Source organism: Protopterus annectens, chromosome 11.part0 (genome assembly GCF_019279795.1).
Source record: "Protopterus annectens isolate FY-2018-M chromosome 11.part0, PAN1.0, whole genome shotgun sequence".
In the NCBI taxonomy this organism is placed as follows: Eukaryota; Metazoa; Chordata; order Ceratodontiformes; family Protopteridae; genus Protopterus; species Protopterus annectens.
Window position 1 is genome coordinate 1493945052 of NC_056745.1, and position 16462 is coordinate 1493961513.

Below are 16462 nucleotides of genomic sequence, written 5' to 3' on the forward strand. Positions count from 1 at the left end.
CACAGGGGCACCACTCTATCATATCCTTGCTAGCTGCAGCTCCGCTAACCACAAGTCTGGAAAACCACACCTCCTACATAAACCTAGTAACATTCAGCCCAACACCATACTTAATGGTGACTTCAACTACCCCTCCATAAACTGAGAGACTTATATGACCCATAATTCACTTGCTTAGAGGCTTTTGGACTTCATCAATGAAAACACTATGGAACAACTAGTTAGCGTCCCATCTAGAGGTACAGATATTCTAGACCTAGTACTCATGAACATGTGGGGGGGGGGGTGCTGCTCTCTCCCATGCATTAACTCCTCCCTGGAAAGATCCGACCACAAATGATCTCCTTTTAAAATTAACCTAGATCCCCACCAAATTCCATACCTCTTAAGAACTTTGCCAAGAACAATTATCTCAAATTAAATGACAGCTTATTAAACTTCCAAGCTCCTCCAAACATGGACAACATTGAGGCCTACTCTAAGCTGTACACAAAAGCACTGACAACCACATTCACAGCTGCACAGAGAAGTCAGTATATGTCTGACTCAAACCTACAATTACTGGCAAAAATAAACCATCCTGATGGACCCCTAGAAAAACAGAATATTGAACAAAAGGAAAAAAAATCCTCTCCAAATCCAAGAATGAACAGTCACTAGTCTAAACAAAATTAGACAGCTGGTTAAATCTGCCAAAGCAAACTGAGGCAAAAAATAACCATATTTTTTTAAAAATTATGTTTGTAACCTCTGGGGAAACTCAGCAATGTGCCAAGTTAATCATGAATGGCAACCTTTATACCAATCCTGAAACTATAGTAAACCTGCTGGCTAACAAGTTCAGTTCAAACTTGTCCCACCCCCATCACTTCATACCACACCCAAAGAAATACCCACAACCATCCCCTCCTACCAGTCATTACGAAGGAAGAGGTCCTTTCTGTACTCACTAAATGTAAAAACACAGCCTACATGGATCCCAACATTCCAGGATGCTTACTAAATAGCTTAAAAGTGAACCTGTCAGGGCCACTAAAAACTCTTTTTAACCACAGCCTCTGGATGGGTTTTATCCAAGAGGAATGGATGACTAACAGTTATCCTTCTGCACAAGGGCCGGCTCATCAACTGACCCAGGAAACTACAGACCCATCAGCTTAACCAGTCTCATCTGCAAGGCTATGGAAAGAATTATCATGGACCTGATCAAAAATGACATAGGAACTCTCCAAAGACAGGACCAAACCCAATCTGGCCTTGGCAAAGGGAGGTCCTGCCTGGTCAATCTGCTGGACTTCGAGAAAGTCACCAGGGCCTTGGATGAAGGTAAAATGGTACATACCATTTATCTTGACCTGGCCAAATCTTTCAACATATCCCTTCACTACAGGATCATAGATAAACGTACTGAGTTAGGTATAAACCCCAACATTGTTAGATATATAGCCAAATGGCTCACTGAGTGGACACATTGTCCAGATAGGCGAATCCTCATCCTATAAGAAACCTGTTACTAGTGGTGTCCCACAGGGCTCAGTGTTGGGCTCTCTGCTGTTTAGTATATACTTCTCTGAAGCGAAGGCCAATGTTGGGGGGCCTCTGACTCACCAAGTTCACTGACTGCAATCTGGGAGCATCACTGAAACCTCAAATGATACGGACATCCTACAAACAGGGCTAACAATGAAACTGCTGCTGCCAAAACCATGGTCAAGACCAATGCTAAGAAATGTACAATCATACCCTTCAGTAAATCAGATATCCCTGCAAATTATAATATTGCTAGCACACCCCTAAAAATAGACCCAGTGGTGAGGAACACAGATGGTAACCTAAACTTAAACAACTAGGTAGCTAAGGTATTAAGGAAATCCTTCTGTGCAGATCAACGTACAAGTAAAAGCACGGCATCAAGATCAGTCATACGGCCATTGTACTTGGCCCTCATCATGACAATAAATGGAGGACAGTGCTCCCTTCTGCATGTACATAACCAGGCATGTAATTCAACTGGAGCAGCCACAGACGTTTATTACTAAAAAAAAATACAAAAGTGTAAGATGCATGGCTTAAGCAGACCAACTAAAGGCCTTATCCCTTTACTCTCATCTCACATCGCTTATTGTGCGGGGACTTGTGTCTTGCCTACAAGGCATTCTCTGATACAACACGGATGAAAATGTTATATACTGGCATGAAAAATTATATGAGGGTTACATATTCATGGACCTGAACCTTATTTGTGACCAACAAAACTTGCTGGAGAGACAGATGCATATCCCAAAGGCCACCTCATCTATGGAATAAACCTCCCATCTTCATAAAACAAAGCCTGTCCTCACTGTCTTTGAAAAGAATTTGGATAAATGAATGGGGAACTGTAAATTCACTCCCAGGGTACTGCCCATGTCACTTATGGATAGAGGCAGTCTATAAAATGATTCAGGGCTCCAATGCCTAAAGACCCAACACCCTGTTTCTATCCCATCCCATATATGGGAAATTAAGATACAATACTGTCATATCCTGGGTATAGTTGGCTAGGCTTGTAAAGGCTCTTTTGTTGTTATCCTAGTAATCACCTATAAACCTCTGACAAAATGGTAGCTGCTCTGTACCAAATTCCATATGGTGATTATTACACGTTCCCTTCCATCTACTGCTGTAAACATATAAAGGATTGCACTTAACTACCTCCTCCTCCTTAATCCTTACTCTCCCTCATTGCACTGCTATTTACTCATTTTAACCCAAATGTCAATCTGTCTCCCCTTGTTCTTCTTTGCACTTGTCTGCCACAACATTATACAAATGCATAGGTGATCTCTTACTTTCTCCTCTTCCTATAGTCACAAATTGTATGATAGGTTAGCATTAATCATGTGTTACATATAATAATCTATGAAAAAATGTATACGGACCCAAGAAAATATTATATACAATGTAGAAAAAATGAAAACATACTGTATATTGCCTTTATATATGAATATTGGAGCTCAACTCCCCGGGTCTCTGCTACAAACAAGTAGCAATCTCAGACTTTCCCAGTCAAAGACAAACGAGTAAACATTTTTGAATGCCGGTGCTGTGTTAACACTCATCAGCAACAGCTAATGTTGCTCCCTAACATCTTGTGCATGGTAACCATTGATGTCGCTTGCCAACACCTTGTGCATGGTGCAGCCTCCTCCCAGTTATGCTGCTATACACCTGCACTGGAGTAGTGTTCAATAACTTATTTTTCACTCCAGAGTGAACTGATGGGTTGGAAACAGTGAAATGTTTTTTGGCTAAGCTTTCTCTTTCCCACAATGTACTGTGTGATAAACTATAATGATACAATGTTTTCTTAAGATCTTCAATGCATTTACTTGGAATGGCAACACTCAAAATTATTGCTTAATTAGAGCACCTCCTGAAACACTTTCCAGCAATACACTCTAGTTTACTGACCTTTATCAAACATTTTTTTCTTCAGTTACAGACTATTCTGTGATTGGTACCAGGCTCCTCACCCCAACTAGACAATAAAAAGCTGTGTAGTGCCTAAGGATTAATGTGCATGGCTCAGGAGATAGGGAGGGGAAAGATGCAGCTTTAAATGACAATATTCAGGGCAGGATTTCTGAATTCATACATAACAAGTAGCTTAGCTACTTATTTTATTTAATGTTTGTTTTACCAGGATAACCCAACTGGGCAGCTGGTGTCCACTTTCGGTGGAGTCCTGGAGAGAAAAACTCCAAGAAGTTACAGTGCGAATACATGGTTATTAAAGAACAATTAGTAGAACAATTGGAACAATTGGAACAATTAGGAGAATTAGAATGCTGACATTATTAGAAGGTAAGATGGTTAAATGCAATAAAATTAGTAAGATAAGTGGTAGAAGCTAACATACAGAATGCAAAACCAGTTAAATGCAATACAAGCTCATAGCACAGATATGTGATCACAGATCTTCTAGTACAAGTGCAATACATGTACACAGTGCTCTCAGAGTAAGCACACATTTACAATATTTACAAAATATACAATGCACATAGGTGGACCAAAATGACAGTGTCAAGTATGTATCATTGGCCTCAGGGGGTAACCTGTCTACAGTGGGGTGAGGATTTGGGGGGGGGGGGGGTCATTACAGTTGCAAAGGGGGTTGGCATGAAAGTGTGATTTGAGGAGGTCTTTAAATGTGGATGTGCGATTTTGTAACCGGTGGTCAGGTAGGAGGGTATTCCATGCTTTTGTGACCTCATGTGAGAATAGGGCTTCTCCAGAGCTGTTCTTGCATGGATTGAATTCAATCAGGGCTTTGTTACTGGAACATAGTTCCCTTTTGGGAGTTGTAGAAATTTAAAATGCTAGTTAGGGCAGGGGTTTTATCAGGATGGCACAGAATTTGATGAGCTATATTGAGCTGGTGGTAGCTTAGTAAGTTTGGAAATTTTTATGACCTCAGTCAACAAGAAAGGTCTACAAACACCTTGCTAATTTTACTTTTCATGAATAGAAACCCTTAAAATGCAAATGGTAATATATGTGTGGAAGACAGGAAATATAAGTGCGAAACAGTTTCATGTTACTTTATTCAAACCCAAAACACTGAAATAGTGCAAAATGCTACAGACGGGAAGAAATCACTACGTTTTGGTCATTTACTATGGTAGTGTAGGGATCACTTATGTAGGCGGGAAAATATATTCTGGGGACAGTAATGCATTTGGAACAAGTTAAAAATAACATACCAGCAGGGGCTCTAGTCACTCCCTCTCAGTCATCACATGGGTCATTTCTTATGATTCGAGCTTCATATGTTATTGCAGCTAAGACACAATTCAGTAAAACAGCTATGACTATCACTGACTTCACAAGTTTATAAAATGGGAAAGTTTTTTTTTTTTTTATAGTACACAGCCAAAGGAAGAGAAGAGAACTGACTGGGTTGATGATGAATAAATAAATACATTGCTTCAGTTTCATAAAGGAATGCAAGAGGAGAGTGCCATGCTGGGAGCGGTCATCTGGATGCAGAGAGCAAGAGGGTGGACAGGCAAGTAGCTGCTCTCAGGGAAGATTATACATAAAAGTATAGGAGGCCTTCCACACAGAATCTTTGGTATACTGGACAGTGTGCTGGCAAACCCATGAAACAGATCTTCAACAGATACCACAAGGCACAAAAATATGAGAACTAGAAAATAGCATATTTAGTAGCTGTCTACATTGGGAGAAGCAGGACAGGTTTGGCAACAAGTCTGTTAACAGGGCTGTACAGAATCCTGAGCAGGAAGGTGGAGTGCATTTCACGAGGTCAGTGATCTGCAGCACACAAACCAGGGGGTCCACCAACTGTTAGAGTGAAAACTACTTCAGTTTATACTAATGGGTTACAGGGCAAACTTAGTGTGTAAGAAAAAAGCAGAAGTAACCTATCAAGATGTTAGCAAGGCCTCTGATAGAGTTTCACATCACATCAGAGGCAAAGTACAAAATTTTACAGAGGAGGATAAAAAGGTGAGGCAAGGTTTTCCGTGACATACCTCAGAACCCAAAAAGGAAGAACAGTCTCTTTTTGGAGGTCTAATGTCCTTCACAAATTGTTTTGACCTCAAAATGACAAGTGGTGGATACAGAGGCAGAGATAGCTGACAGATGTACTTCGATAAAAGAGGATGCCAGTCAAGAAGACAGCAACTGATACAAATAAAGACTATTAGGGGTACCAACTGACAAGGGTCCGGGATTCTTTGTGGCACCATAAGGAAAATTTCCTACTTAGAAATGCAAAACTTCCATCTGGAGCATTTCTCCCCGGGCCTCCGCTGAAAACTGGCTTCTTTCCAAGTCGGACTTTCCCGGTTAACAAATGTTAAATAAATAAATAAATAAATTGTAGTTGGCTTTCTAATCTCCTGCAGAACCTTGAGCTTGCCTTCAGTAAGGTGGTGCTTAAATGGAATTCAAATTTTGTTATTCAGAATAAGATTCAGAATTTGTAGGTTTGGGTGAATTACAGAGCTTTTATTCTGCATGAGCAAGTCCATCCTGTGAGGTGCTGTGCTCGTTGTACCACATTACTGGAGTGCTGTCTACATAGATATGAACAGGCCCTAGAGTTCAGAGGTTGCAATACTTGAAGAGTTAGGGTAAGGGATTTCATTTCCTTTACATGTGTAGTACAGTTGTGTACACTTACCGTAAGTGTAGATGTTTGAGTGTATTCACTGTTGCAGAAATTACATTTGGGTTACCTGCTTGCAGGTAGCCTTCAGTCAGCCTGATTAACAAAGTCTTGGGTCCTGCATTGGTTGCTGACCCTTCTTCCAATGATGTCAGGTCGTCAGGGGTATAAAACATGCAGCCGATGCCATTACATCAGTTTTTCTTGCCCCAGATGTCAGGTGCCCCCCTAATGGGGAGCAATTAAATATTAAAGTACAATGATATACCTCCAACAAAAAAGCAAATACACCAAAAAGGCTTTTAAGCATAGTAAAGAAAAGTAGAGGTATAGCCAAAAGAAGTTAGGGAGCTGGAGGGGGGGTAACTAGGACTGCAACAGTGAATAAAGTCGAACATCTACATTTATGGCAAGTGTACACAACTGTACTACGTTCTTCGTGTTTCACTGTTGCAGTCATTACATTTGGGTAGATTCCCAAAGCTATGGTTGGGAGGAGGAATTTAGATAGCATTAGGACCAGCTATAAGGCCCTGCAAGACTGCAGTGGCAAAGCCAGCTCTGGATTTAGAGAAAATTGGCAAATGATAATGCTTGGTGAAAGTATGTACAGAACTCCAGGTAGCAGCTTCTAGGATGTCCCTGGTAGGGACACCTCTGAGAAAGGCTGTAGAGGTAGATGTAGCCCTGGTGGAGTGAGGTCTGATCCCCTAGGAGATAGGTTTTCTATGGTGCTTATAGCAGAAATGAATGCAATGGCCTATCCATTTAGAAATGGTTTGCTTTGAAATAGCCTTCCCCTCTGCCCCTGCAGCAAATGCCACCAGCAGTTGTTCAGATTTCCTTTGAGGTTTAGTCCTGTCCAAGTAGAATCTAAGTTGTCTGTGCACATCTAGGGAATGCAGTATCCATTCCCCTTTGTTCTGTGGATTGGGAAAGAAGGTTGGCAAATGAATAGACAGATTACGAGCCACACTGGATACCACCTTGGGCATGAAGGATGGATTGGTTCTGAGGGACACACTGTCCGCATGAAAGATGATGAAAGGCTCCACTGCCATAATGGCCTGTAATACAGATACCCTTCTAGCTGAAGTGATTGCTAAAAGGAAAGCTGTTTTCCAAGAAAGAAATTTTAAGTCTGCAGTAGCAGCTGGCTCAAAAGGAGGTAGAGTGAATTTCTCCAAGACAATGTTAAGGTCCCAGGCTGGGATTGGAGCTCTCCTGGGTGGCCTCAAATTTTTGGCCCCTCTGAGGAACTGCTTGAGCAGTGGATGAGAGAAGAGGGGCGGTTCTGTGTTATAATGAGCTGAAATGGCCGAGACATGTTTTATAATGGAGGAAAAAGACATGCCCTTGTGAAGCATCTCAGTTAAGTATTGTAAAATCTGAGGTAAATTGGGTGCTGCTGTGCTCATCCCTTGAGACTGGTTCCAGGCATAGAATCTTTTCCATTTTTCAGCATAAGAATTTCTAGTACTAGGCCTCCTTGCCTCTAAAATGACATCCATCACTGGTTTACTGAGGGATGGTAGAGGAGAGGTTATGTAATTAGCCAGGCTGCAAGGTTCAGTGTTAGAAGCTGAGGGTGTAGAATCTGGTTCTGCTGAGACAACAGGGAAGGAGTCTGAGCCAGGTGCCATGGGGATAACAGTGACACACTGCACAGGAGGGGGGTACCAGTGTTGGCGTGGCCAGTCTGGAGCAATCAAAATCATCCTTTGTTTGTCCTGTTTGATTTTTAGTAGTACTTTGGAGAGCAGAGTCAGAGGGGGGAAGGCATAGACTGATAGGTTTTCCAGCTGAAGGACAGAGCATCCACTTTCCAGGCTTGCTTGTGGGGAGTCCTTGTGCAAAATGTGTCCAATTGGTAGTTCTGGAGAGAGGTAAACAGGTCTATATCTGGGCTCCCCCATTTGCTTGTCAACACGTTGAAAATCCCTGGTTCCAGTTTTCACTCGTGTGGGTCCCTGAGGTTTCTTCTTAGTCTGTCTGCCAGTGTATTTAATTTTCCTGGCAGGAACTGAGTTTGTAGGTGCACTTGGTAGCTCAAGGCTGTATTCCACAATGCCATGGCTAGTCTGCAGAGGGGGTAAGAATGTGTACCCCCCCCTGCTTGTTTATGTACCACATAACAGTGGTGTTGTCCTTTACCATAAGTTGGCCTGGAAGAATGTGGTCCGTTTAGGCTGTTAGAGCATTCTGTACAGCTAACAGTTCTTTTTGATTCATATGCAGGTGCATTTGACTTGGGTTCCATTTGCCCTGAATTCACTTTCCTGCCAGCTGAGCCCCCATGCATAGTCTGATGTGTCTGTTGTTAGGGTTTGGGTGGTGTGAAAGGTAATCTCTTGTTTTAGAGGCAGGCCTATGCCCATCAAAGAAATTATAGGCGTAGGCAAGGTATGATAGGAATCATTGCTTCTAGACCCTGAGAATGTTGACTCCATAGGGTTTTTAGATACCACTGTAGTTTCCTCATATGTAGTCTTGCATATGGAATTAGAAGAATGCAGGAGGCCATGAACCCAAAGGCTTGCAGTATTTGTCTTGCAGATAGCAGGGTTTTTGTGGCCACTTGTTTGAAGTAGGTTTTCAAATGAATTTGTTTCTCTGGCATGAGGTAAGCCATCTGGGAAGTTGTATTCAAGCTTGCTCCCAGGAATATAGTTTGTCGACAGGGTACCAGGTGTGATTTCTTTTCGTTTATGGTGTACCCCAGATAAGTTGGAACCCTTTGTACAAAGGCCAGATGATTCAAAAGTATGTCCTGGCTTTCTGCCTGAATTAGACAACCATCCAGGTATGGGTATATCTGAATATTTCTTTGCCTGCAAAATGCAATAACTGCAGCTAGGCACTTTGTGAATACCCTGGGCACAGTAGATAAGCCAAAGGGCAGTGCAAAGAACTGACAGTGCATGTAGCCTGCTTTGAAGCATAGGTATCTTCTGCAAGATTCCCTGATTGGGATGTGCAGGTATGCTTCTTTTAAGCGTTGCCAACCAGGCATCTTTGCCTAGCATAGGAAGTAATTGGTGAAGAGTCAGCATCTTGAATTTCGGAATTTCCAAAAAGGTGTTTAGAGTAGACAGGTCCAGGATAGGATGCCATGAATTGTCTTTTCTGGGTATCAGGAAAAGTCTCTAGTGGAAACCTTGTCCCTTTTCTTCTTCCAGTGCCAGTTGAATAAGCCCCCATACTTAAGAGAGAAAGTACTTGTTTTGGGGCATCTGCCCACTGATTTGTGGGTAGGTCCAGCCACCCGCTCGGTATTGGCAATGTGTGGAAGTGAAATCTGTATCCCTGGGATACTATATTTTAAACCCATTTGTCCTGGGTAATGAGTTCCCAGTTCTTTGCATGAAGAGCAATCTTTCTGCCCAAAGGGGCAGTCAGTTGATAAGTGCTTGGAAATTTTAAACAGAAGTCACTGAGCCAATTTACCATAGGGGGGAGTCTTATTACTCCCAGATTTGGAAGTGGAGGCCCCCCACTGCTTAGTCCTGTGTGTCCCCTGGGACTGAGACATGGGCCTTTTGCTGCATCTGGGTTTGGCTTGAGAAGACCTGGCAGGGGTTGGAAAGGATCAATTCTTAGAGGGCCAGTGCCTACTAAATCTAAGAGGCAGAACTTGTAAGAAATCTCTAACAGTTTGCATAGATTTAGCTTTATCTTCCATCTTTTTAAGAACTTCTTCAGCCTTGTTGCCAAACAGGTGGTCCTGATTTAAGGGAGCATCCAACAATTTAGCTTTAACATGATCAGGCAAAGATTGCTCCTTTAGCCAAGCATGCCTTCTGAGCACAGACCCAGTAAAGTACAATTGTGTACCTACCACAAATGTAGATGTTTGAGTGTATTCACTGTTGCAGTCATTACAATTGGGTTATCCTGCTGGCAGGCTACCTGCAGTCGGCCTGAATTCCAAAGTCTAGGTCCAGCGTCGGCTGCTGTCGCCTCCTCCCTAACGTCAGTGCGCCAGGGGTACAAAAGATGCAGGCAATGCCATTTTCTTCAGTTTTTCTTGCCCCAGATGTCAGGTGGTCTCAAAAGGGTAGGCTAAAATATGTCAATAAAGCATGCATGCAGTAAGTAACAAGTTTCCTTCATCTACAAGCAAATACACCACATAGGTTGTATAGAATAGAGAAGTACAGATAAGGTCCAGCAAAGAGAAGGGGGATGGTGGGTGGGTAACCTGGACTGCAACAGTGAATACACTCAAACATCTACATTTATGGTAGGTACACAACTGTACAATGTTCATCGTGTTTCACTGTTCCAGTCATTACACTTGGGTTGAATCCCAAAGCTAAAGATGGGAGGCTGGAGCTAAATAGAATTAGAAGCGGCTATGAAGCCCTGCAGAACTGCAGTGGCAAAGCCTGCCCTGGATTTGGAGTAGAGTGGTAAGTGGTAGTGCTTTGTAAAAGTATGCACTGAACTCCAGGTTGCAGCCTCTAAAATGTCTTTGGTGGGCACTCCTCTGAGGAAGGCTGCTGAAGTGGCTGCTGCTCTGGTTGAATGTGGCCTAATGCCCTTAGGCACTGATTTGCCATGTTGAGAAGAGCATAGACGAATGCAGTGACTGATCCGCTTTGTAATAGTCTGCTTTGAAATGGCCTTTCCTTGAGATCCTGCAGCATATGCTACCAGTAATTGCTCAGTCTTTCTGAAAGCTTTGGTTCTGTCCAAGTAGAAGCGCAGCTGTCTGTGTATGTCCAAAGAATGCAGAAATTTCTCACCCTTATTGTGTGGGTTTGGACAAAATGTAGGCAAATGAATAGTTTGGTTGAGGGCCACACTGGACACTACCTTAGGCATAAAAGTGGGGTTTGTCCTTAGAGAAACCCTATCTGGATGGAAGATAAAAGGGTCCACAGCCATGAGTGCCTGTAGCTCTGAGACTCATCTTGCAGAGGTTATTGCTAGGAGCAGAGCTGTTTTCCATGATAAAAATTTTATATCCGCTGTAGCAGCTGGCTCAAAAGGAGGCAGAGTGAGTTTTTTCCAAGACATAATTGAGGTCCCATGCAGGTATTGGTGATCTCCTTGGAGGCTGTAAGTTTTTGGCTCCTCTGAGGTACTGCCTTAATAAAGGATGAGAAAAAATAGGTGGCTCTATTGTAATGAACTGAGATGGCAGAGGCATGAATCTTAATTGATGAAAAGGATAGGCCTTTGTCCAGCATCTCAGTTAAGTATTGCAAAATCGGAGGGATATTTGGAACAATCATGTCAATTCCTTGTGCCCGTTTCCAAGCACAGAATCTCTACCATTTTTCTGCATAAGAATTTCTGGTACTGGGCCTCCTGGCCTCCAGGATAGCATCCATAACCGCTTTAGAGAGAGGTGTGTTTTGAAAAGCTACATTATCCGCCATGCTGCCAGATTTAAGGTCCTGAGTTGGCTGTTAGGGATCTGATTGTTTTGTTGGGTTAGTAAGTGAGGAATTTGAGGTAATGTCCAAGCTGGGCATTGAGACAAGTTCCTTTGGATTGGGTACCAGTGCTGGCGGGGCCAGTCTGGGGCAATCAGTATCATTTTTGGCTTCTCTTGTCTGACCATTAGGAGTACCCTTTGGGAGGAGAGGCAGTGGGGGAAAGGCATATACTGTTAAGTTTTTCCAGCTGAAAGACAGGGCATCCACTTTCCATGCTTGCTTGTGATAAGTCCTTGTGCAGAATCTCTGTAGTTGGCAATTGTGAGGGGGAGGCAAATAGATCTAGGTCTGGGCATCCCCAATTCCTTGTTATCATGTTGAAGACTTGTGGATCCAATTTCCACTCGTGGGGATCCATGAGGTTTCTGCTTAGTTCGTCTGCCAGAGTATTTATCTTTCCTGGCAGGAACTGTGCTTGCAGATGTACTTGGTAAGTCAATGCTGTGTGTCCCACAAAGTCATGGCTAGTCTGCAAAGGGGGTAGGAATGTGTGCCTCCCTGCTTGTTTATGTACCACGACTGTAGTATTGTCCATCTTTATCAGTAGTTGTCCTGGACGAAGTAGATCCTTGAAGGCTGTCGGGGCATTTTGAACAGCTAGCATCTCTTTTTAATTGATATGTAGATGATTTTGGTTTGCGGACCATGAGCCCTGAATACATCTTCCTGCCATGTGGGACCCCAGGCATAATCCGATGCATCTGTTGTCAAGGTTTACCTGGCTGGGGGCATGGTGAATGGCTGTCCCTTGTTGTGGTAACAGGCCTTTGCCCACCATCGAAACTCCTGTTGTAGGCAGGGAATGAGTGTAATTATTGTTTCCAGGCTGTGGCAATGTTGAGTCCAAACACTTTTTAGATACCATTTTAGTTTCCTCATATGCAGTCTTGCATATGGAATTAGCAGAATGCATGACACCATGAAGCCCAAAGCATGCAGAATTTTTCTTGCAGTTAACTGGGTGTTTGTTGCTAACCTTTTGAAATAAGTAGTCAGTTGCCTTTCTTTGTCTGGCATGAGATAAGCCATCTGGGCAGTTGTATTTAAGCTTGCACCCAGGAATATCTCTTGAGAGGGTACAAGTTTTGATTTCTTCTCGTTTACTGTGTACCCTAGGCATGTTAATAATCTTTTTACAAATGCCAGATGCTGTAGTAGTAAGTCCTTGTTCTCTGCTTGAATAAGGCAGTCGTCCAAGTAAGGACATATTTGTATTCCTCTTTGTCTGCAAAATGCAATTACTGGTGCCAGGCATTTTGTGAAGACCCTGGTTGCAGTATATAAGCCAAAGGGCTGTGCAAAGAATTGGTAGTGCATTGAGCCAGCTATGAATCTGAGGTATCTTCTGCATGATTGTCTGACTGGGACAAGCAGGATTCCTCTTTTAGGTCTAAAGTTACAAGCCAAGCCTTTCTGCCCCCAGCATGGGCAGAAGCTGCTGTAGAGTCAACATTTTGAATTTTGGAATATCCAGGTATGTCTTTAGAATAGATAGGTCCAGTATTGGCCTCCAGGCTTTGTCCTTTCTGGGCACCAAGAAAGTCTTGAGTAAAATCCTTGTCCCTGCTCTTGCTGTGGTACTTGCTGAATGGCCCTCATGTCCATGAGGGATGAAACTTGCTTTTGTGCCTCTGCCCATTGATGTTTTGGCAGGTCTGGCATACCGTTTGCCCTTGGCAGGGTGTGAAAGTGGAACCTGTAACCCTGTGACACTATGTTCAAGACCCATTTGTCCTGGGTGATTAGGTGCCAGTTTTGAGAAAAAAGTGCTAGTTTCCCCACTAAAGGAGCTGCCAGAAGATAAGTGCTTGGCGCTGGCAGGAGGAAGTCACTGGGACTGCTTTCTGTATGGCTGTGACTTGTCTTCTCCGCTTTTGGAGGTAGAAGCACCCCACTGTTTAGACCTGTATGAGCCTTGGAGCTGGGATCTGCCTCTAGGGCGTCTGTATCTGCCTCTTTGTGGTCTGTCTGACACTAGAAAGGACCAGTTCTTTGTAGGCCAGTTCCTGCTAAATCTTGGAGGCTGTACCTGTAAGAAATCCTTGACTGTCTGCATAGATTTGGCTTTGTCCTCCATTTTCTTCAACACCTCTTCTGCTTTAACACCAAACAAGGTATCATGCTGTAATGGAGCATCCAATCATTTTGCTTTAACATGATCAGGCAGATTCTGTTCCTTTAACCAAGCATGCTTCCTAATGACAGAACCCTTAACAGCGGCTCTGCAGGAGGCCTCCAAAGAATCAAAACCACATTGTAAAGTATGCTTTCCAACTTGTTCAGCTGCATGCAATAAATCCTGCATTTCTTTATTCTCTGCACATTCAGAATTTGTCAACATTTTCTGTTTAAACAGTGACATTATGTTTTGCTGATATTTAGGCATATGAAACTGACAATTTAAAGCCGTTATAGCCAAGGTAGCAGAAGTGTAAATCTCTTTTCCCCATCTGTCCAGTGCCCTGGAATCTCTGTCAGATGGGGTAGGGTTTTTTTTTTTTTTTTTTTTTTTTTTTTTTTTTTTTTTTACAGTGGAAGCTTAGACCCCCTTGGGACCCTGAGAGATGGTTTCTGGGTCAGCTGCAGGGTTTTTAAAAATAAACTTGTTGGAGTCTGGAACCCTGTAGTATCTGTCTGGCTTAACAGGAGCTGGAGGTAAGGAGTCAGGAGTCAGACTGGACTCTGAAAATACATAATCTACAATGTCTAGTACAGGTGGAATAGCAAGGGGCCTGTGCTGAGGCAGTAAAAAAAAAATCTCTGAGCCTTTTCTTAGATTCAGAATAATCTTGGCTCTCCCAGTGGAAATGCTCCCTCATGGTATGCAGTGTTGCCCCAAAAGAATAATCCTCTGGTGGAGAAGCTGAGGGGATAGATTCTTCAGCATCAGAATCCTCATAAGGAGGAAGAGAGTATTGCTGTTCGGAAGAAGAATCAGATGAAATGGAAACCTGATCTGAAGATTCATATTCTATCTTTTGCCTAGGCCTCTTGTCAGGAGGGGGATGAGAAACCCTGATCACAGTAATCAGGTCTTCAACCATTTTGAGCATCTGTTTTTTTAGGTATGGAGGCCTGCCCATGGGGCTGTTGTACTGGTTTCTTTGTCTTTAAAGCTGCTTTAGTCTTTGCCTTTGAAGCTGAAGTCGTTTTAACATATAATTGTGTAAGCCTGAAAACGCCCTCAGAAGCCGATGCCTGCTCAGCGGCTCTGGACCCATCTGAGGGAATGGTTTCCGAAGGTCCAATACCTTGAGTTTCTGTAGGCCTGGTTGACTCCACGTGGGAGTCGTTATCGGCCTGTGGCTCTAAAGTAGCAGTCGTCAGGGGCAGCGAAAGCACCTGACTGAGAACCCACGAACCAGCAACTGGCCTTGAGGAAGCCTCGTCGGTTTTGGACCTCGGATGCCTGTCCTTTTCTTTTTCTTTGCATTTTTTGTAAACTCCGGTAGTCGGCTGTTCCGACGGCATTATATAATTAAATCGTCTGCCAAAGTAATGAAATGCAAAATCGTACTGACACTTAATAGTGCGTTGGTTAAATCTTGCACAAAACAGACAATTAGCAACGTTGTGGTCAGGGCCTAGGCAAGGAATACAGTAAGAATGAAAATCCTTATGAGGTATTTGCTTCCCACAAGAAATACAATTATTAACTTTCTGACATTGGTCTGGAGCAAGAAAAAAAAGTTTCCCCAATGGGGTACTTAGCTTTTAATGAAGACTTCAGATCTGAAATTCAAACTTGAAAATCTCAGGAGTTCGCCGACCATCACTTACGAACTGCTTTTGCTTCGGGCACTGCGCGGCAAGAACGGCTGAAGAAAATGGCGTTGCCTGCATCTTTTGTACCCCTGGCGCACTGACGTCAGGGAGGAGGTGACAGCAGCCAACGCCTGACCTAGACTTTGGAATTCAGGCCAACTGCGGGTAGCCTGCCAGCAGGATAACCCAATTGTAATGACTGCAACAGTGAAACACGATGAACATCAGCAGCCCTGCAAAGAGGCCTCTAATGAATCAAAACCACATTGCAAAATATGTTATCCAACTTGTTCAGCAGAATGCATTAAATCCTGTAAGTCTTTATTTTCCACACAGTCAGGAATCAACATCATTTTCTGTTTAAGCAATCCAATAACATGTTGCTAATACTTTAACATATGAAACTGGCAGTTTAAAGCCCTAATGGCCAAGGTTGCAGAAGTGTAAACCTTCTTACCCAATCTATCCAGCGCCCTGGAGTTTCTATCAGAAGGGGTAGGATTTTTAGCAGTAGAAGCCTTAATGCCCTTGGGCCCCTGTGAAATAGTCTATGGATTCGCAATAGGATTTTTAAAAAGGAACTTGTGTGATTCAGGGATCCTGTAATATCTGTCAGGTTTCCTGTGAGCAGGAGGCAAGGAATCAGGAGCCAAACTAGATTCTGAAAAAGCATCATCAACAATGTCTAGTACAGGAGGAATAGCTAAAGGCCTATGCTGAGGTAGGAGTAAGAAATCCCTAAGCCACTTTTTTGAATCAGAAAAATCCTGGCTTTCCCAGTGGAAATGCTCCAACAGAGTATATGTATGGTTTCACCAAAAGAAAAATCCTCTGGGGGGGAAGCAGAGGGAATAGAGTACTCTGCATCAAAATCCTCATAATTAGATAAGGGCGAATCCAGATCAGAAGAATCAGAAGAATCAGAAAAAACAGAATTCTGGTCAGAAGATTCATAAACAACTTCAGTCCTAGGTCTCTTAGAAAGGGGGGGTTGGCTACCCCTGATTAGAGTTATTAAATCTTCAGCCATTCTTATAATTTGTTGTTTAGGCATAGAGGCAATGAGCAT